Genomic DNA, 23414 nt, shown 5'->3' with positions numbered 1-23414 from the left:
TAAATACATACATAGATACATACTTTGCTTTTTCAGAACTGATAGTTGCAAAATCCCTATGAAGAAAATAAAGAACAAAGGGATAGAAGGTAGCTGAATTAAGTAAAGCTAGTTGGTTAGGGTGGTCAGGAAAAACCTCTGACACTTGAGCTGGAATCAGAAGCCAGTCTTGTGCAGAACTGAAGGAGAGAAGAGGAAGAGTAAATGCAAAAGATCTGAAATAGGAACAGGCTTGACATAATCTAGGAACAGAGAGAATTCTAGAATCAATGGAGTGCTGGAGGGAGGACAGGGATTTGGTGAGGGTGTGGATGAGTTGAAAATTGCTAAGGATGGATGAGTACCCAGTATTCTTTATTTGTATATGATTGAAATTTTCTAGAATAAAAATATTTTTAAATGTGGAGAGAAAACTACGATAGTTCTTACCATCAAGAAGCTTACACACAACTTGAGAAGGCACTCTATTCAAAGAGTTAGAACTCAGAGAGGAGAAGAGTGTGTGTTCGCAGAGGGCAAGATGGCACACAGGTGTTTAAAACTGTACCATTACTGATGGAGGAAGCCGGATTGCAGCATGGTTCGAGCAGAGCAGGAACAAACAGGCGTGGAGTTCTTTGTGCCTCTTTCTGTGTGCTATGTCTTATAGGTGTTTTCTCATTTACTGTTCATATATTCTGTGAGGTGAGAACCATAGGCAAAAAACTGGTTCTGGAACAAGTTAAGTTACTTGTCGTGGGTCGGAAAGCTGATAATGGGAACCTTTTGGGAGAGTAATCTCACTGAAAAAGCCAGCCTGCAGTGGGCTGAGAAAGAGATGGCCAGAGACCAGAGACCTCCTACCAGCTAAATAAGACCTACAGGAGGTATACTTAAATGTTTAATTTTGTTACTAAGATTTAAAAACCATGAACAAAGGACAAAAACTTTTGCTTTTTGCTTTCCTTAAAGAAGCCAACATTTAGCATCACAGATGCTGCACCCCTTCACAACAAAGGCATTGCTGCCCCCTTTCTGTGAGACTTGAGCTCTCGTTTTTTGCTAGAGTCCTCTTCAAAGAGACTCATTATTTTATTGCAAATGCACTGCTTCATTTTGTGAATTATGGCCTATATAAGTATTTGAGTTGATTTATATACTAATTATATTCAACCTGGAGTGTTATGACATACTAGTGTGAGTCTGATCAGTGAGAGAGAAAGACATAGTCATAGAACTCCATGTAATTTGTCCACCACATGTTGAGAACTATGGTCCAAACCACTTCTGTGGCAATTAATTCTATATGCTATGCCTATTGTAATGTCTCATGCAGAGTTTTCTTGCGCTGTAAGTGCTAAGTGCCATATGAATGAGTGGTGTGATAATAAATGCTCAGGAATTCAGAGGAGGGCACAATCGTTTCTGCAGTCATTAAGACAAAGAATCTTTTAAAAGGTGGGTCAAAATTTTATAAGAGAAGGAAAATCATTCCAGATGAGAAAAACATCAAAGGAAAAAGGCATGAACTGAGGAAAGTACAAAATATGTGCAAGGAGTGGGAAAGCAGACTAGTATATGTGAAGCTTACACTCCTTCATCTAAGAAACTCTAACTCAGGATTACATAGAATCACAGAAATGCTAAAACTAGAAAAGAACTTGCAGATCAAATTACTTGAAACCTTTTTTCTCATAGACAACAACCGAGGTTTTGAGAAGTTGGGTGATTTGCTTAATGGCACATAGCTAATTGGTGAAGGAATTGAGACTAGATCTTCTGATTTCTAATGTTCTTCCTTCATGTTTTCCTTCAATATGGGTTATTTACATTATAGAGAAGGAGAGGAAAATATGAGCTGCAGCTGAGTTCTGGATATATTATTTTAATGACCTCAGGTGGCAGTTTCCCTTTTCCTTTCATCACTCACTCACACTTCAAATTCTCAACCAGGAGTTAAACCCATAAAAGTGCTCAGGGAACTTGACAAGTAGAGCAAAGGGTTAAGAGTAGTTGATCTAGGGGCATCCAGCTGTCTCAGTGGGTGGAGTTGGTAGTTGGTGACTCTTGGTCTCAGGTTGTAAGTTTGAGCCTCACATTGGGTGTAGAGATTACTTAAAAATAAAATCTTTTTTTTTTTTTAAGATTTATTTATTTTAGAGAGAGAGAGAGAGTGCAAGTGGGGGGAAGGGGCCTAGGGAAAGGGAGAGGGGAGAGAATCTCAAGGAGACTCCTCACTGAGTGCAGAGCCCCATGCAGGGCTCGATCCCACCACCCTGAGACCATGACCTGAGCTAAAATCAAGAGTCAGACACAACAGACTGAGCCACCCAGGCACCCCAAATCTTTTTTTTCTTTCTTTTTTTCTTTCTTTCTTTCTTTCTTTCTTTCTTTCTTTCTTTCTTTCTTTCTTTCTCTCTCTCTCTCTTTCTTTCTCTCTCTCTCTTTCTTTCTTTTTTTATTTCTTTTCTTTCTTTCTTTTTTTTTTTAGATTTGTTAGAGAGAGTGTTAGCAGGGGAAGGGGCAGAGGGAGAGAATTTCAAGCAGACTCCCTGTGGAGCACAGAGCCTGACTTGGGGCTCAATCCCACAACCCTGAGATCATGACCTGAGCTGAAATCAAGAGTTGGACGCTCAACAGACTGAGCCACCCCGGTGCCCCCAAAATAAAATCTTTTAAAAAAAGAGTAGTTGATCTGTCATACCACTTTCTGCCCTTATGTCCTTACATTTGATCTCATTCAAGAGTGATCTGCCCAACCTCTAAATTATACGCAACTACCATGCTCAGTAAGGGAGAGGAAACGTGTTCTGGCAGGCAAGTCTCAGGCTCAGCCTTTATAATAATAAAGATTGGAATCTGAAAATAATGGTCTCAATGTTGTCTAAAAGAGCTTGACAGACTGACTACCTCTGGCTCTAGGTGATTTCTGGAGGGCGCTGAGGGAGTATGGGCTTGGCATTAGCAGCATCATCTATAGTGAGATAATGTGTTTGTCATAGTAGCAAAAGAAAAGTCTTCCCAATTAAAAAGAGGAAACAGTATTTCCAAGGAGATGAGATGAGTAGAATCAAATCAGAAACCTGGAGTCATCTTTCACATTACCCTCTTCCTCCCATCCCCCACCTTTTCTCCCTCTCTCATCAATTTAATTTAACCATCTTTTCCTTCTCTCTTCTCCATCCCAGCAACACTACCTGAAAGGAGGCATTTCACATTTCTTGCTTGAATTATCATGGCAGTCTCCTAACTGGCCTTCCTGCCAGTCTTACTTTCTTGTTTCACCCTGACTCCCACTCAACCCATTCATTAGGTACTCTCAGAATGCTTTTTCTAAAACCCAAATGTGATGCAATCATCCCTTACTTCACTACTTCAAATACTTCAGTGATTCACCATTTATTTCTAGGTAAAATTAAAACTAAAGGTTCTTCACGATCTAGCCCTGTCTACTTCTCCATCCCTCTGTGTGCCTCACTCTCAGCTCCACTGTCTACTTCTCCATCCCTCTGTCTGCCTCACTCTCAGCTCCACTGTCTACTTCTCCATCCCTCTGTCTGCCTCACTCTCAGCTCCACTGTCTAAGAAACTTTCTTTGGTGCCTCGTATATACACACTTCCTCACTGTTCAGTGCCATTTTCCATGCTCTTCCCTACCTTTCATTATCTAGAACTACTAGTTTTCATTCAGGAATTCAAAGATATTTACCTTTCACTATTGATTTGCATCAGTGATCAAATAACATATCTGTATATCTCTTAAAACTTACCACTTGTGGGGCGCCTGGTTGGCTCAGTCAGTTAAGCATCCAGCTCTTGGTTTCAGCTCAGGTCGTGATCTCAGAGTCGTGGGATTGAGCCCCACCTCGGGCTCTGCACTCAGCACAGAGTCTACTGGAGATATCTCCCTCTTCCTCTCTCTCTGCACCTCTACCTGCTCACTCTCTGTCTTCCTCTCTCTCTGTCTCCCTCGCTCTCTAAAATAAATAAATAAACTCTAAAAAACAAACAAACAAACAAAAAACCTTAGCACTTGTGGGGCACCTGGGTGGCTCAGTTGGTTAAGCATCCAACTTTTGATTTCTGCTCAGGTCATTATCTCAGGGTCATGAGATGGAGCCCTGAATCGAGCCCCGTGTGAGTCTGAGCTTGCTTAAGATTCTCTCTCTCCCTCTGCCCCTCCCCCTCAATACGCACACACTCTCTCTCTCTAAAAACAAAAACAAAAACTTACCACTTGCATTATAAATGCAATAAATTATAAATTTGCTTTCTGTCTTACAAATTAGACTAGTATTCTTCATAATCAGATGCTGACCATCTGCATTCCTTTTTTTTTTTATAAAGATTTTATTTATTTATTTGACAGAGAGAGAGACAGTGAGAGTGGGAACACAAGCAGGAGGATTGGGAAAGGGAGAAGCAGGCTTCCCACTGCAGGGAGCTGGGGGCTCGATCCCAGGACCCTGGGATCATGACCTGAGCCAAAGGCAGACGCTTAACGACTGAGCTACCCGGGTGCCCCTTGGCCATCTGCATTCTTAACAAGTACCCAAGATAATTAATGTTCCCACTGAAGTCTAAAAATCATTTTATTATAATAAGAGCTTCCTAAGGGGAAAAACTTTTTCTCTGTAATTCTAGTGCCTAACATAGCACCTAGCATGTAGTTGGTATTCAATAAGTAACTTTTTTTTTAAGATTTTATTTATCTGTCAGAAAGAGAGAGAGAGGCCGGCAGAGGGAGAAGCAGGCTCTATGAGCCAGCATTACCCTGATATCAAAAGCAGATAAAGTCACTACAAAAAAGAAAACTACAGACCAGTATCTCTGATGAACATAGATGCAAAGATCCTCAACAAAACATTAACCAGCTGCATATAACAATATATTTTTAAAAAATCATTCACCATGATCAAGTGGGATTTATTCCTGGAATGCAAGCGTGGTTCAATACACAACTACCATGCTCAGTAAGGGAGAGCAAGGAGCCCAATGCAAGGACTCAATTCCAGGACCCTGGGATCATGACTTGAGCCTAACCAGACACTTAACCAACTGGGTCACCCAGGCGTGCCTCAATAAGTAACTCTTGAATTAATACAAGTGTTTAAGTTTTGAGTATTTCTACCCTTTCAAAGAGATTTTATCAGGTTGCCACCTATGGTAATAAGACTCATTTAAAAATTATTCCCTGTGCCACTGGTATTGGAAATTGGAAATCTCCTTGGTGATCTGCCAGTTCTCCAGCTAAGTGACTATTAAATCTGACCGTTGTTCTATTTTTTCACCCTTGATGGCCTTTAAACCTTTTCTATGAGAAGTATTTAGTCTTATTGGTTTTGTTAACAAGTCTAGAAGAATGATTCTCAAACTTAAATATACCGGAAAGACCTGGAGAGCTTGTTAAAAATAGAGATGACTGAACCCCAATTGCGTAGATTCTAATTCAGTATTTAAGAGAGGAAAGGCAAAGGTCTCTATTTTTAATAAGATCTTAGAAAATTACCCCTATAAAAATAGATCTACATATTCTATAAATATAGAAAAGGTTGACATTTCTACAAACTGGTAGACACTTAAGTTTTATTTCCTCTAAAGAAATACTGTGGTCTGTTTTGAAAGAAATTACCAGCACACTTTACAAATAGCTCTTGAAGTTTAACATTGCTGTATTTTGCCTTGATAGGCTTGTCCAGTAACTTAATGTACTTAAAGGGAAATCCAATGTCTACTTTTCTTCTTTCGCTCTTGGTAGATATAAAGATAGATTGAAAACTCATCAAAGTTAGCCAAGGAATTCGGAGTGTGATCATACAGTTTGGCTCGTGTGTGCCCACATGACAGTCTTCCTGTGCACAACCTTCTTACTAGATGACAAAATCAAATCTTACTCTAAACTTTGAATCTATTCTTATTTTCCATAACAACCACACCAGGATCTGTAGTAACCTGAACCCATGATAACAACTGGGGGAGAGGGTGCTTTAGGATGAGGATGAGAAAGCACAGTAATACATCTTCCTTCTCCTTATCTCTCGTACACTGCCCAGGAGTGGCATGGTGATCATTTAATTTATCATTTATCATTTAATACAAGGATCATTAGCTGAGTCTATCTGTCCCTCTGTCTTGTTTATTGTCTCCCCTCTCGACTTTTATATCTACCCCAAAAGATGCCATGAAAAGACGTCCTTTATCTTATTTGTCCCAGGCTGGGATGGATTCCATCATGTCACTGTCTTGACCAACGATGAGAAAGGAGCGCTACTCTGCTAAATTCAGCACAAGCCATTATGGTCCTCAGAGTGCAAAAATGCTTTAAAAGTGGAGTCAGAATACTGAGAATCTTTTTAAAGTTTGTTTTTGATGATACCTGGGTACATGATGATCTGAAAATCCAAGGGGAACCTGGGAGAATCCCTGTCACAGCCAGATGGAGTCAGAATACCTTTGTGAACTATAGTCTCTCATGCTGTTATTAGAAATGAAATAGTTCTATGGGGCGCCTGGGTGGCTCAGTTGGGTAAGCGACTGCCTTCGGCTCAGGTCATGATCCTGGAGTCCCTGGATCGAGTCCCGCATCGGGCTCCCTGCTCGGCGGGGAGTCTGCTTCTCCCTCTGGCCCTCCCCCCTCTCATGTGCTCTCTCTCATTCTCTCTCAAATAAATAAATAAAATCTTTAAAAAAAAAAAAAAGAAATGAAATAGTTCTATAATACAGAAGAGCAATCCTGTTTTACAGACTGTAAAAATATACCAATACAGAAAATAGATAATATCTGTGGATTTTCTGTTTATCTATATTGTGAATAAAATTCTGATGGATTTTTAAGTATAGTTCTTACACATTTAAATGTCAAAGTTTTTTGGATTAGAGAGTTTTATAGAAATACATTTGTTATTTTATAATCAAAGTCAATTATAAAATAATATTTTATTTAATAGAATTTTTTCAAAGCTAGTTTTGCTGTAATGGAGCTATTTAATAAAAGCAAAGGATTTTGGTATAGGACCCTAGCTTTAGACCATGTGTAATATATACCCATTTATGTTGTACTTTAAAAAAAATTGATATGAACTATTAATGTGATCACTTGATTTTATGATTTGGTTTAGGCTGTTTAACAATTTCTTCAGTGAAACATTGTCTTTTACATATATTTTCTCCAATTATGACATCTTTGCCTGTTCTAATTCATATCCTACTGAGCTTAATAAATAGGGAATATAACCTGAAAAGAAAAAAAGAGTGGCCAAGTCTGAAACCTTAATTTGAAAAAATGTATTAATAATTGCTTTCTAAAAATGAATGCTTTTCTATTTAGCACCACATAAAGTATTAGTGGAAACTTTATGAGAAAAATTGTTTTACTGAATTTCTTCAATTAAACCACTAGATGGCAATATCTTTGTTTCTTTGTGATTCCCCTAGACACAGGGTTCTTGAAGAAAACACTAGCGTATGTTTTAAAGCTCTGACCTCAGCTACCAAATTGCTGTTCCTAAATTTTAAAGAAAGAAAACTACAGAGGAGAAAACCCCAGTCCAGTTAAAGAGTACTTTATTGTGTTTGGGTTGTAGTAAATTAACATCCTTCCCTAATAACCAAAGAAGTCCCTGAGTCACTCAGGTGGTAAAGGATTGGCTTCACTTTGGAACCAACAAACTTTCAAGATTCTAGGCTTGTAAGGAGACCAGGTACAGAAAGACACTGCTGAAAAAGCACTCTCGAATCTATCTTCATTACTTTCCACTACTTTTTTTTCATTTCTCACCTACTTTCACCATCTCTAAAATCTTTTTCTTCTTTGTGTATTAAAAAACACAGCCAAGGGTGGAAGGAAGGGTGTGAGGGCAGATAAACCTTCTGGGGGAGATTACTTTACCAGAGATAATTTTACATACTGCATGCAAAAACTATAGTCATTATACTCAAAATATGCTTTTTATCTTAAGATTATTACCACTAATTTTTGTGTACTTTAAGTTTACATATTTAATAACCTGAGTTTCTTTTTTATTTGGAACTATTGAAATATAATCAAAGTGTTGGGTATTTAACTGCTAAGGTGTAATGTTCAAAAAGAAACAAATACTTTTTAGTCCATGTAAATATAAAATCAACACATGTGAAAGATTTTTTTTTAAGATTTATTTATTTATTTTAGAGAGAGAGAGAGAAACTGGTTAATAAGCTACAGGGCAATAAAATTTAATACTTGTGGTAATCTTTTCTACAAGAAGAAATAAATTTTATATTTATAAGACAAAATAAATTTTTTTATTTGCACTGCCATTTGCAAGAATTACCTGCATTACTGTTAGTTTTGTATAAGTGAATTTCTACTGTATTGAAATGTAAAATAACCTCATCAGTAGAAAATGATCGAAGATATGAAACTTTAATCTCCAGAAGATCTGCAAAACTCAGTAATCTCTTCTGTTCCTTTCCAAGTAATCAACAATTTTTCCTAACATTACCATTTTTAAAAATAGTTATGTTGTGGGATGAGCAATATAATTAAAGAAAGAGCCATAATATTCCATGTGCTGAAATATTAGGGCAAACCACAAGGAGGTTTTTGTTTTTGTTTTGTTTTTTGGCACTAGATTTCCTGCACAAATGGTTACAAGGACCAATGATTAAATTAGGAATGCTGTCATTAAGATTTGGAATAAACCCATTAGCAGACAATGGGTTTCCTTAATTCTAGAAGTAGATGTCAGAGGAAGAGAGCAAGAATTGTTCCTAAATTAAAGGAGAACAGAAATCACTTATTTCTGACTTGGCTCACTATTTTAAGTGTGATGTGGTGCCACAAAATATTCTCAACTGTGGAAATGTGTCCCAATTCCTCCAGACATTAGATTTGGAAAAAAGTAAGAGAATACAGTACATCTAATGAACAAAGTAAAAAAGATTAGGTTTGCAAACACAAATGCCTATAAGGACAAGGCAGATAAAAATGAGTAAAGTGGAGGGGGGATATAAAACAGCCAACAGTAGGGGAACTATGACAGATTGGGAAGCTCGTGCACCATCTAAAGAGAGACTACGATTGGGGTCCAGTAATTGGTGCTATATGGAAATACAGATCCCAAAAGGCAGATTTTCAGCTTTTTGAAGAGAAACAAGAAAGCCAAATTGTTATATGGATTCTCCTGGGTTTTTTTAGATGCTGACCACTTAACCCACAAATATACAAGTAAGCAAATACACTCATACATAAATAAACATGATGTGTTTTTTCTTCCTCCCCCCAAAAACTTTCCCTAAGAGAATTTTCTAGAATCTCTCTCCCATTTGAAGTCTGTTGAAGGGGCAAGTTCTGAGAAGTAAGAGTGTGATTGGAGAAGTAGTGGCAAGAATTGAACTGCAGTGATATGCAGGTAAACAATAAATATGTGTAAACTGCATACCTGTGAGCCAACTGGGAGACAATGGAAATGGGTTCCTTTGGGGGCTTGGACTTCTCATAACTTAGGAATAACTTGAGCATCAAAGATCAGTTATATCACTTCTTCCAGCCCCAGTGCTGCAGTGCTGAGTTCATTGAACGTAATCTATAAATATTTGCTGATTGAGTTGTCATTCAGATAACAAGTCAAGTGTAAGGATCAATATAACAACATTAATTTTTTCTCAACTTTTTTTGTAACTCATATTCTGTGTTTGTGTGTGTATGTGTGTGTGTGTGTGTGTGTGTGTGTACACTGTCTTAATTCCTTAAAATCAGTGGGGAAGGGAAGGTGTGAATGAATTTTTAGTAGATTCCAGAACGGAACTGGGGATATATTATCACCACAGCATGCTTTACTCCTTTATCCCCTAAGGATGTCACAAAACTGTAAATAATGTGTATTTTTTTTTCAAGATTTCATTTATTTATTTGACAGCAAGAGAGGGAATACAAGCAGGGAGAGTGGGAGAGGGAGAAGCAGGCCTCCTGCTGAGCAGGGAGCCCGATATGGGGCTCCATCCCAGGGTCCTGGGATCATGACCTGAGCCAAAGGCAGACGCTTAACGACGGAGCCACCCAGGAGCCCCAATAATGTGTATTTTAACTGGCCATGGCCTCTGTGAGGACTTATACTAGGTATCCACCACCACCATAGCCTATTGGTCCACGTGGAGACACCTGACCTAAACTGAACCAATCAGATTCTTTTTCTTGAGACTTTTGAATACAGATACTGAGCCAGTGAATAAGAAGCTGCTAAATACTTAACTGAAAGGTCAGGGAAAGACCTACAAAGAACAGCAAATCAAAGCTAAGCTCAAGGTAATTTATGCGGGGGGCGCCTGGGTGGCTCAGTTGGGTAAGCGACTGCCTTCGGCTCAGGTCATGATCCTGGAGTCCCGGGATCGAGTCCCGCATCGGGCTTCCTGCTCGGCAGGGAGTCTGCTTCTCCCTCTGACCCTCCTCCCTCTCATGCTCTCTGTCTCTCATTCTCTCTCTCTCAAATAAATAAATAAAATCTTTAAAAAAAAAAAAAAGGTAATTTATGGGGGGAGCAGAGATGCCACAAGTAAACCCAGAAGCACAGAGAGAAGCAGAAGCCAGATGAAAGGAAAAGTTGGGTTTTTGAAATGGCCAGTTTTCTCCTTTAGATAAACCTGTCTTTACTGATGCTAATTTGAGTGTGTATTTGTTACAACCACACAATTCATAATCTCTGTCTACTAGTTGTGGTACCACCAGATGCAGGAAACTCATCCTTGGCAGACTGGAGAGACCTTGTTAATGTGACCTGAGAACACAGTGTGGTCTCCATGGTGATTCTTAGAGCAGATTCCCCAGTGCTTTTTATCTACAGCTCTGAAGGTTAAATTAAAATGTTGCTAAAAAGAAATGAAATAGAACCTCAGAGTCAAACTGAGTTTTCCTTGGCATTGGCATGTCCTATGTAATTCTCTCAACATACATTATTTCTATTAAAAATATCAAGCTCTTGGTGACTGCTAGGCCTACATTTTAAGGTTGTAATTTTTACAGTTTTAGCTATAAGAAACATCATTTTATTTTTTAAAAATTAGTCCATTTTATTGTCTACTTAATAGTCAGGCATTTTAAAAGCTTTAAATAGCCTATATAGCTCAATGGAAACAAATCACCTCAATCTAAATGTGTTCTCCTTGATTCCTTGATCAATGATTCAGTTACTTTTTTGTTCTTTTCCTCATTGTATCTCATTTTTTTTACAATAGCTTACCATACTCTCTGAGTTGATAATATAGAACACATTTCCAATATTTTTTATTTGTGTATTCATTTGTTTATTCTCACAGTATTTAGCTTAGTATGAGGTATCTTGTAGGTATTAAATAAATAAGAATTAAAATAAATGATAAAGGATGCATACATAAGCCCAAAACAGTTTTTTTTCTAAGTTTTATTTATTTAAGTAATATCTACACCTCATGTGGGGTTTAAACTCATCACCCTGAGATCCAGAGTCATATACTCTTCCAACTGAGCCAGCTGGGCACCCCTAAAACAGTTTTTATAACATTTTTTCAAATCTTTTACTAGCAAGTAGCTTTATAATTATATCTAACTATGCCAACTATGTGGACAATTATGTTATACATAATTAAATTTAATTATATTATTATATATTATATATATTATTTTGCTGTGTACAGCAATAAGAACAAATAAACTCTTCAGCTTCTCTACCTCTAGTAACAAGCTTCACTGGACATTAGTTTTAACTATCAGTAAAATGTAAGTATTAAATGATATTGAGCTGGAAAGTACTATTGAAACGAGTGTTTTAGGGAAATTATTCTAATGGTAGTGCTCAGGATTGGTTATTAATATCAACAGTACACATAGAATCCAATCATTTGGAATAATTAGGCTTACCACCTTGAATAATTCTAGCCTACCCAAAGATTGGCCTGAAATAACCTTCTGTTGGATTCCTCAGTTATTCATTTGATGTATTACTGAGAACCTACCTTGAACATATTTGTCATATCCAAAGAGCAACAAGGGAGCAAAGGGACAGGAATTGAGTGAACTGGGGTAGAGTGGTAAAAGATTGGAGTGGTAAGCAGGTAGATTGGTAACATCTTATAAAACAATATAGGTCATCATTAGGATTTAACTTTTATTTGGGATGAGGGGAAAAAATATGTTGAAGGTTTTGGGCAGAGGAGTGATATGATCCACCTTATGAATATTAAAAGGTCACTTGAGATCCTTGCTGAGAATACACTGTGGGGAGCCAAGGGAGGAGAAGAGAGACCAGTAAGAATTTGGTTATTGCAATAATTCAGGTGACATTTGATAGGAGCTGGGGCCAGGGTAATAGTAGTGGAGATAGTGAGAAATACTCAAATTGTTAATTTAAGTTAGATTTTTGAAGGCAGAACTAATAGGACATGTCAAAAGTGGGATATATCAGTTAGGAATTGTGTTTGGTGATTAAGAACAGAAATATACCTAAAGTGTTTATTTTTTAATGTAAAATCATTCCAGAAGTAAGCCATGCATGATGAAATGGTAGCTCTCTACAGTTATCAGGAACTCAAGTTCCTTCTCATTTTCTGCTTTACCATTGCTACACCATAGTTTTCTTTTTCAAGGGCATAGGTTACTGAGAAGTCCATTCATTAGGTCCTTTTTCATGACTGGAGAAAAGAGAAAGGAGGAGAAGCCAAAAATGTCTTCTTCTCAGCTAAGCTGAACCTTTTAAGCAACCTTTCCAGAAGTACTACACAACATTTTGACTTACAACTTTTTAGCTAGAATTTAGTCACAAGGCCACACTTCCCTACAAGGAATGTATGGGAAATGTAGTCTTTCAGGTGAGAACATTATTACTGCCACCCAACAACCCTGCTGTTCTGTTACTAAGGAAAATAGGAAGAATGGATACTGGTGCTAACTAGCACCCTCTGCCATATGGATATGAGATAAATTGAAAGGTCAAGGTTGACCAGAAGGAAAAGACTTATCCTTTCTATGCCAGGGCCCCTTTAGCTCTCCAATGAAGCTTATGACCTGCCCCCTCAGAACAGTTTTAAGTGTATGAAGTGAAATAATAAGATTATAAAGGAAATCAATTATATTGAAATACCATTATCAAAATAATAAAATATTGGTGATAAATATATGTGCTTCTTTATAGTTGTTCCTGTAACTCAGAGCAGTGATAAATATTAAAGATATTTTGAGATCTCTGCAACAACTATCATGTAATATAAAAATATCTGTGATTTTTGTTGGTGACAAAGTAACAGATACTACTAACACTATTGTGGTTTATTGCCTGTAATAATAATCAAAGGAAATAATATCAGTTATACATTAGTGGCATGATAAGTATAAATTTTCCCATTCAAGTTTATAGACTCCTTGATCCCTTGAACCTTCATTAATCCAAAGATAAGGACCACTTTTCAAAAGATTTCAGTCTGTGCGACTGGAAGGACATAGATGCAATTATTGAGGTTTGAGAGAAAAAAATTCGGAGTTCATTTTTGGATATGCTGAATTTGAGATGTCTATGTTATTAGATAGGATTGGATTCAGTAAAACTAATAGAAAAATCCAAACCACCAGTGGCTTAAATAACATAAACACATAAAAGCCTGACACAGACAATCCAGAGTTGGCATGATGGTCCCATAGTGTCAATACCCAGGATCCTTCTGTCTTGTTGCTCCACCATGTGTTTTTCAGTTCCCAAGTTCCATCTGTGGTACAAGATGGCTTTGGGGCCTGCAGTCATTGTATCCATTTTAAGTGCCTACAGCAGAATTCTTGCATGCAATGAGTATTTGTTGAGTGAACACGATAGAGATACAAGTGCAATCATCTTCCTGGAAGTAATAGCACGAGTTTTAAGAGGGGCAAGATTTTTAAGAAAGAGAATAGCTCTATGTGTGTATGTGTGTATAAAAGCATATATATTTGAGATTTTTTCTTAAAAATCCAATTGGATACCTAAAAGCGTATGTGTATGTGTGTGTCTACGTTCATATGCACCACACACATGCATGTGGAAGGCCCACATTTAGAAGAGCTCTACACTTGGTTTAATGCTCTGCCATTGCCATCTTGCAATTCTTCATAATTTCTGAACAGGAAGCCCCACAAATTATATAGGTGGTTCTGTGAACAAGCTTTTTATTTGATTTTTATTTGATTTCGAACCTTAGATCAGTCTTCACATTGTACTTTGTCTGCTGGAGAAAACGAAGCCATGATAAAATGGAGTGAATGGTCCTGGAATCAGGAGTGAGGTGGTAAAATTGCAAGTTTTGGCTCCCACAAAAAGTCTTAGTTCCCATCAAATAACATACATTTAACATAACATGTAGAATTATTCCACATAAGCCATACAGGTACCTGAATAACCACATATTGTGACTTGATGGACTCTAGAATAATACTGCTTTACTGTATTCACTGTATTTACTATAATTCAAAACAAAGAAATTCAACTCCCTTGCTTGTCAGAAAAGGCCCTTAAGTGAAATTCCAAGTCCTGAGACAATTCTGTCTATGGTGGTTGGATGACAGCAAGAAATAAAGTTAAAAAAGAACTTGGGTAGTAAGACCAAGAGGCTGGTGGCAGATAAGAATTAAAAAAAAAGAAAGAAAGAAATAGAGGATCTTGAGAGATTGTATCATCAGGGATGCAGCTGGCTGTTCTAGTTGCATTCATCAGCTACCCTTCCATCAATCAAACATAGGCAACTCTTCATCCTCTAAACCAGCCAAAGTGACTGCCCCTAGCAGTTATGAAGCTCGGTTGGAGAACTGGTTTGGACTACGTCTAAATACAGAAGAGGAGTGGGGCACCTGGTGGCTCGGTGGGTTTAGCGTCCTACTCTTGATTTCGCCTGAGGTCAGGATCCCAGGGTGGTGAGATCGGGCTCTGTGCTTAGTGGGGAGTCTGCTTCTCTCCTCCCTCTCTCTCTGGCCTGCAACCCCTCCCCCAATTTGTGCATTCTTTCTCTCTCTTTCTCTATTTAAAATAAATAAATAAATCTTTAAGAAAAAAATGGAAGTGGAGAGACTGACCAACTTGTCATTTGTTGCAACTGGATTTTTTTAATTTAAAATATGTTGATTACTCCAATCCAAAAGACCCTGATTATCTTGGAAAGGGTGGGGGAAATAATATGGGTTAACAAATGTATTACTTAAAGTTACCTAAGTTGACACTCAAAATATAAATATAATAATATTTCTAGCAGCAGTTCTTAATCCATCCTCCAAGCATCACATTAACCAATGAAACTTTTAAGCACTGAGATAACCAGGCTTTTAAAATCACAGATCCCCAGATATACTGTTTAATTGGTTTATGTACATCCCAGGCATTCATATTTTTAAAAACTCCTACGTGAGTCAAATGTTCAGTCAAGGCTGAGAATTGTTATTTCTCTTCTATATAAAGAAATTAAAATATCAATCTACTTTTTTCCCTACCACCCAAATACCTCTGGATTGTTTTTTGTTGTTTGTTGTTCATTGTTTTGTTTTGTTTTTAAGTTGGATGTTAGGTCTGGGATCATCTGACTTAAACTTGAGTTAATGGCAGACTTGTAATTCACTTTTGGTGAGTCCTGGGATTACCTAAGAAAGATAGGCAGTCACTTGCAGAACAACTGCAGAAATGAGTATGTGTTGAGCTGATTCACATGGTTTTATTTTTATTTTTCTTTTTTAATATTTTATTTATTTATTTGAGAGAGAGAACACAAGCAGGGGTGAGAGGCAGAGGGAAAGGCAGACTCCCCTTGAGCAGGGAGCCCAATGTGGGGCTGGATCCAAGGACCCTGAGATCAGGCCCCAGTCAAAGGCAGCGGCTTAATTGACTGAGCCACGCAGCACCCCTGATTCACATGATTTTAAAGAAGCCTTATGCAGCATAGCATGCTCCAGGGTGAACAGCAGCAGGACTTATTTAATAACGGTGAATGGACTTTCATGCAGTACAGGGAAAGCCACTAACTGATGCAATACAAGTTCAGCTAACTGGACCCTGGGAAATAAAAGGATTCTGGGTGGCAGCTTTCTGGATAACTGGATGATCTTTCCTTTAAGCTTCAAAACCTACTTTAACCATTTGGGATGTAAATAGTTGTAAATTGTGTTATATATTTGCTGTTTTTCTAAGAAATTTCTTGAATATAATTTAATCTTTTCTTGATAATATAGAGTCTTTATCATTATCAACTATTATAGAGCAATCCGTCAATTGTAGTGGAAGCTGGAAATGGTGAAGTGAGATAGATTATCCAAGGTCAATAGAACTTGACTTTCTAACTTGAGGGCCCAGACTTACTCTAATCATGGCTGTTAAAAGATAAAGTGAGGCATATTAAAATTTTTAAGAGTTTATTTGAGCAAAAATCAATTCCAGTAAAGCAGCATCCAATCTAGTAGATAGAAAGGAGCTTTGAGGAGCCATAATGAAACACTTTTATAACCAGAAGTGTGTGGGAACAAGGAAGTTATACTAGGCAAAAAAACAGATTCATTATTCCAAAATTACTTTTCTTTAGTGGATGGCAGTGGTCTCTCAGGGAAATTACCTTACTAGTACTGATCAAGCAATTCCTGATTGACTGGTTTAAGATAACATTTCTGGGAAAACCAAAACTGTAATTAGGTTAAGTCTCAGTTTGTTGACATGGGGCTTAGCATAAGTGACTCCATTTTCAACCTGTTGTCTTGTTTTTAACATGGCCCAGAGCCGTGATCACACAGGATTAAACTTATAAGATGTTTATTGGTGGGGAGAGATGGTGCAAGAATTCCAAATTTGTAATTATGACTCTCCCACATTTTTCAATATCACTGGAAATATTGATGTTATGAAAACTAGCACATTTTTCCTAATTTTCAAGCTCCAAGGGAAGCCAAATGAAAATTAGAAACAAATTTATAGATTTATCTTGAGAAATCTGTGTAACTGAGACTCAAAATTAGTCATCAAAGTTAAAGTTTTCTCTGTTTTGGGAGAGTATACAATAATGGTTAAGAGTGTGGATTTTGGAACCAAACTGCCTAGATTTTAATCCTAGTTCATTTATCTATAAACTCTGTTTATAGATATCTGCTAACAAAGGTGTGGAGGGAGGCAAACTATTAATTGCACCTGCTTTATAGTACGTTGTTGTGAGGAACAAATAATGTAAGTGAAACAAAACAGTGTTAGGCATATAAAAAGTGTTGTAAAGCAGGCCAATATGAGAATAAGTCATATTAAAGGATGATTTTCAGAGATGGTTAGAAATCATGGCTCTGATATAGATATAAAATGAAGATGTGTCAAAGATTCTATTTAACTTATTCTTTTTTTTTAAGTTTATTTATTTAAGTAATCTCTACACCCAATGTGGGGCTTGAACTCCTGACCAAGAGATCAAGAGTTGCATGCTCTTCCAACTGAGCCAGCCAAGCACCCCTATTTAACTTATTCTTAATAAGAGAACCAGGAAAATGTCACAACTGGTTAAAAGGAAAAGTCAAAGAACAGAGATATCTGTAGACCAAAAATATTGAAATGAATATGTAGAGGGACATAAAATTTGCTTTTTGGCATGAAAGGGTTCCTATTCTCCTTCTACCAGAAGGAATTTATTTGCATGTCTATAGACAAGAATTTCATGCATTGCTATTTACTCTTCCAAGGCAAGGAAACCAAACCCAAGAAACTCTCTGAATGGTGTTTCAATAAACAGTACCTATTAATTTGGGAAAATCCCTCATTCTTGAAGTATCCAAAATATCCTAATGTTTCTGGTCTGCCAGGAAGCAAACTTCTTCCCACTTGTAAGTCTGGAACTGTCTTGGTCCATCCAGGCTACTGTTACAAAAATACCATAGACTAGGTGGCTTATAAACAGCAGAAATGTATTATAATTCTGGAGGCTGTGAAGTCCAAGATCAAGACAGATTCCATGTCTGGTGAAGACCTGCTTCCTGATTCATAGACAATTGCCTTTTCACTGCATCCTTGCATGGCCAAAGGGATGAGGGAACTCTCTGGGACCTCTTTTGTATGGGCATTAATCCCTTTCATATAGATTCTGCCCTCATGACCTAATCACCTCCCCAGGTTTCCATCTCCAAATACCAGCATGTTAGGGATTACGTTTCAACATATAAATTTTGGGGGACACAAAGTTCAGTCTATAGCAGAGACTCTGTAAGTCAGGCAACAGCCAGCTTTCCAGAATGGACTCAGTAGGCAGTGGGTGAATAAGTAAGATCAGTTTTAATTCCCGAAAAGTAGCCTATAATATCTGGTTCAATGAGTACCATTCTTAAATATGACATTGTAGGCACAGCCTTGCTTCTATTAATGATTTTTCCAATTATAGCCTAGCAAAAAGGGGGACAGATTCTCACTGAAACCATGCAAATAACTATAGTACCTTGCAAAATAAGTATATCATTAAAAGTGTCTGAATGTTGGGGCTGGGGCTGGTCAATGAGAAGCTGACACCTTTTTTAAATGTTTTCAGTTTACAAAAAGTTTATTAAATTGCTGTGGACTACAGATAGCTTAAGAAGGAAAGGCAAGGGCTTCTTTATATATCTAGAAAATAGAACATTAAGACAGTATCAACAGGATGCCTGGGTGGCTCGGTTGGTTAAGTGTCTGCCTTTGGCTCAGGTCATGATCCCAGGGTCCTGGCATCCAGTCCCACATCAGGCTCCTTGAGCATGCTTCTTCTCCCTCTGCCTGCCACTCCCCCTGCTTGTGCTCTCTCTCTCTGACAAATAAATAAATAAAATCTTAAAACTAAATAAATAAATAAATAAATAAAAGGACCCAAAAAAGTACTTTTAAAAAAAAGACAATATCAACAATATTTTAAACAAATAACCACAATAAAAATTTCCCTTATCAGTTTATTCAGTACTATGTAAGAAATTCTTTTTCACTAGATCTTGAGATGGCAGTCTTGTGAAGCCATCTGCTTCTCAACTAAAGGGTTCTAGAATCCTGACGCCAGCCCCCAGTATGCTCTGAAAGTTGTCTAAATGATACCATGAAAAGCTTATACCCAAGAGCCTGTTCTTTGAAGTGTCAATAGTTTGAAGTAGCTGGCACATTCCTTTTCCACTGGGCTCTGAAATGATTCTTCTTTGTTAAATACACACACTCAGACCTGTAGCTGATTGTAGATTGCTTCAGGCAAGCATAAGAATAAAACAAAACTGTCCATAGACGAGAGAGACTTAAAATGGCTATGACTAATTTATTACTAATAATTTTCAAATTTAAAAGGTCTAATGAGAGTTCATAATAAGATTAATGTAACTGACAAAGAAATTGGTTGTTTCTATGGCATGTAAACCAAATAAAGCCATTTCAAAAAAAAAAATGACAAAATGTCTTTAAGGACAATAATTAAGCCTGTTTTCAAAGGTCAGTGAGGGGCGCCTGGGCTGCTCAGTTGGTTAAGCATCTGCCTTCGGCTCAGGTCATGATCCCAGCGTCCTGGGATGGAGCCCCACATCAGGCTCCCTGCTCAGCGGGGGGTCTGCTTCTCCCTCTCCCTCTGCCCCTCCACCCAGCTCGTGCTGTCTCTATGGTGCCCTCTCTCTCTCTAATAAATAAATAAAATCTTAAAAAAAAAAAAAGAGGTCAGTGTGTGTTTCACCTAATCCATAAAAAATAGATGATCATAGTTTTGAAAGGGAAAAAAATATTGAACTATAACATACAATCCTGAGAAATAATATAATATACATAGTATACCAAAAATATACCAAGAATATTAAGTGACCGGATTCAGTATGTCTGGTATAGGTCCTGGACATCTATATTTATTAATATAAAACTCCATGGATAAGTCTTATATACATACCAGGTTGAAACAACTGGCCCTATGATACTAGATTCAAATTATAAAGTAAGATTTTGACAAGAAGCATTTAAAAACATAACTGAAATTATGACTAATAATGTAGTGTTGCCTTCTTTCACTAGGGCAGCATACAGCCAGGCCCCTCACAAATATAGAAAAAGTTAATAGAATTCTATTTTAATCATTTTGATCAGTGTCTAAAGTTAAAACTCATAATGGGAAACAAGGCAATGGCAAATCCCAGGAACATCCCATGAAGTATATAAAAATTTAACCTCAATGGGGCGCCTGGGTGGCTCAATCGGTTACGCATCTGCCTTACGCTCAGGTCATGATCTCCGAGTCCTGGGATAGAGCCCTGCATCAGGCTCCCTGCTCAGCGGGGAGCCTACTTCTCCCTCTGCCTGCCGCTCCCCTTGCTTGTGCTAGCGCTCTCTCTCAAATAAATAAATAAAATCTTTAAAAAAAAAATTTAACCTCGGGAAAGCAAAGTGTCTTTTCTGATTGGACAACTCTTCTCGTGCAACTCATCACAAGTAACATATCAAATGAGCCTGAACTTGGCTCTGCTGCCTTGGCTACCCTCTGTTCCATTTAGTCTCTCATGTCCCCAACCACATAACAAATATTTCTTGAGTTTGTAGCAGCATTTTTCATAATAGTCAAAAAGTAGAAACAACCCAAATGTCTATCAATGAATAAATGAATAATCAAAATGTTGTATATATGATCAAATATTATTTGGCAATGAAAAGAAATGAAATAGTGATACATGCTACAAAATGGGTGAGCCCTGAAAACATGCTGAATGAAAGAAGTCAGACTCAAAAGACACATGCTGTGTCATTCCATTTATCTGAAATGTCTGGAATAGGCAAATCCCTAAAGACAAAAAGCAGATTAGTGGTTACCTGGGCCTGGCAGGGAGAGAAAATGCAGGGATTGCCAATAGGTACGGAGTTTCTTTTAGGGGTGATAAAAATGTTCTGGAATTAAAGTGTGGTGTTGGTTGCACATTTTAATGAATATACTTAAAACCACTGAATTGTATACTTTAACAGGGTGAATTTTATGGTATGTAAATTTTATCTTAATAATAAACATTTTTTTAAAAAAGATAGTTTGGAGCTAAGGCAATCAGTGCCTCTGTCATGAGACCTATGGAGAAGCATGAGAGACCTATGGAGAATTGTTTCCCACTGTTTCTATCCCAGTACATAGTATTTTTTAAAACATAGTTTTCCTTCTCTATGTTTTGAATATATATAAATTAAAATATAAGTGTTCATATATATTTCTTATTTAAGTTTATAAATGTTTCCTTACGTATTTTAGATGTATGTCTAGGTATTTAAAAATTATTCTAAGTACTTATTATTATTATAAATTATATCTTTGAACTCATTTTTGTTTGTATAAATAAAGACTATAGATTTTTTTAAAGATTTTATTTATTTATTTGAGAGAGAGAGCATGAGTGGAGAGAGAGGGAGAAGCAGACTCCCTGGCTGAGCAGGGAGCCCAATATGGGGCTCGATCCCAGGACCCTGAGATCATGACCTGAGCCGAAGGCAGACGCCTAATCAACTGAGCCACCCAGGTGCCCCCAGACTATAGATTTTTTAAAGACTTTATTTTTTTAGAGCAGTTTTATGTTCAAAATTGAGCCCCCACATGGATAGCCTCCTTCATCATCAACTTCCCCATTAAGAATAGAACATTTGTTACAATTGGTATGTCTACACTGACACATCATAATCATCCAAAGTTCACAGTCTACCTTAGGGTTTACTCTTGGTGTACACTCTATGTGCTCCACAAATGTATAATGACTTGCAACCATCATTATGTATTCTACCTATTCATCCCTTCCCCCAACCCCAGCACCTAGCAACCACAGGTCTTTTTTTTTTTCTAAAGATTTACTTTATTTATTATTTTAGAGAGAGCGCGCGCACACGGAAGTGCAGTGGGGGAGAGGGAGAGAGAGAGAGAGAATCCCAAGCAGACTCCCTGCTGAGCATGGAGCCTGACTCCAGGCTTGATCTCAAGACCCTGACATGGTGACCTGAGCCAAAATCAAGAGTCGGAAGCTTAAGCGTTTGAGCTACCCGGGCCCCCCACCACAGGTCTTTTTACTATCTCTAAGGTTTGCCTTTTCCAGAATGTCCTATAATTAGAATCATACAGCATGTAGTCTTTACAGATTGGCATTTTTAACTTAGTAATAGGCATTTATGTTTCCTCCATATCTTTTCATGACTTGATAGCTCATTCCATCATTTAGATGCACCACAATTATGGGATCCCAATCATGGGATCATGACCTGAGCCAAAGGCAGAAGCTTAATGACTGAGCCACCCAGGCACCCCTCCTTTACCATTCTTGATGTTCTTGAGTTTTGGTCAATAAAAAAATGATTTTCCTGTCATTTTACTAAGTTTCAGAAAGGAGCAGAGGTAAAGGTGTATGCTCAATCTACAATTCTCAACCCAAAATCAGAATGTGCCAAATCATGCTCCAAAATTGCCCCCTCCCCAAATGGCTGGAAGCATTTTACACTTTTAGCAGCACAGCATGAAAATATCCACTTACCCTTACCCTTGCCAATACTCCATATTCTCAAAATTTCCCAATCTGGTTAGAGTAAACTTTCTTATTATTTAAATTTGCATTTCCCTGATTACTGCTGAGGTTCAGCATAATTCTGTATGTTTATTGGCCATCGTGTTGCCTCTTCTGTGAATGACCTGTTCATATAATTTACCCATTTTTGTAATAGGTTGTAAAGGGGAAAAGAACATGCCACCCCAAAATATGCCACTTTGGCATATTGATTGACCTGAAGGCAAGTGAGAAAAAACAGATACAGGAAGGGCTCTTTGGCCTTCCCCTTTCTACCTAAAACAGGGCATACAATTTCCCATGAGGAAGGTGCCGTCCCTGGTATCAGGAAGAAGAGAACATTCTTATCACTGGAGACCGGGAGTTGACACCGAGATTAATCTATATCAACAAACCTTCTAGAAAAACCCTTGTCTTTCATTAGTTTCCCTCATCTATTTCTTAGTCATTTTCCTACAGTTTACCAAACTAGTCCAAACCCTCTTTTCCTGTCTCGTCAGTCTCCATAATTTATTGTTCTTTGTTCAAATGGTATGTAAACTCTCAATCCTATCCACTTCTTTGGGTTTTCATTTCTTATATATAAAAGCCTCACCATACAAGTAAAAATGTTAACATCAAATAAAAGTTGTATGCTTTGCTCCTGTTTTCTTTTTTAAGTTTTTTTAAATTTAATCCTTGGGTCCAGCCACAGAACCTGAGGGTAGAAGAAAGGTCTTCCCTCCCTTACAGTAGCTTACCTTTTTTTTTCACTGATTTGTAGGCATTCTTGTTAAAACAAAAATTGCTGTTATACAATTTATGAATATTTTCTTCTAATTTATCTTTCTCACTTTCTGGCATCTGAGTTCTAGGACATTTTAAATTTTGATATAATCTTGCTTTTTGTTTCTATATAAAGATCTTCCCTATCCTAATGTCTTAAATGTGATTTAAATTTTCTTTTAATATAAAT

The 23414-nt window shown here is 37.5% G+C and overlaps 1 protein-coding gene across 3 annotated transcripts in view; it reads left to right on the top strand.

The window, feature by feature from the left end:
• POLR3G (RNA polymerase III subunit G) overlaps positions 1 to 23414 on the top strand; it is a 95207-nt gene that overhangs the window by 17576 nt on the left and 54217 nt on the right. The window lies entirely within an intron of this gene.

Source organism: Leptonychotes weddellii, chromosome 7 (assembly GCF_054177405.1).
Source record: "Leptonychotes weddellii isolate Sample4059 chromosome 7, ASM5417740v2, whole genome shotgun sequence".
NCBI classification, from domain to species: domain Eukaryota; kingdom Metazoa; phylum Chordata; class Mammalia; order Carnivora; family Phocidae; genus Leptonychotes; species Leptonychotes weddellii.
The sequence above is the reverse complement of the archived record's forward strand: the minus strand, read 5'-3'. Positions and strand labels throughout refer to the sequence as shown.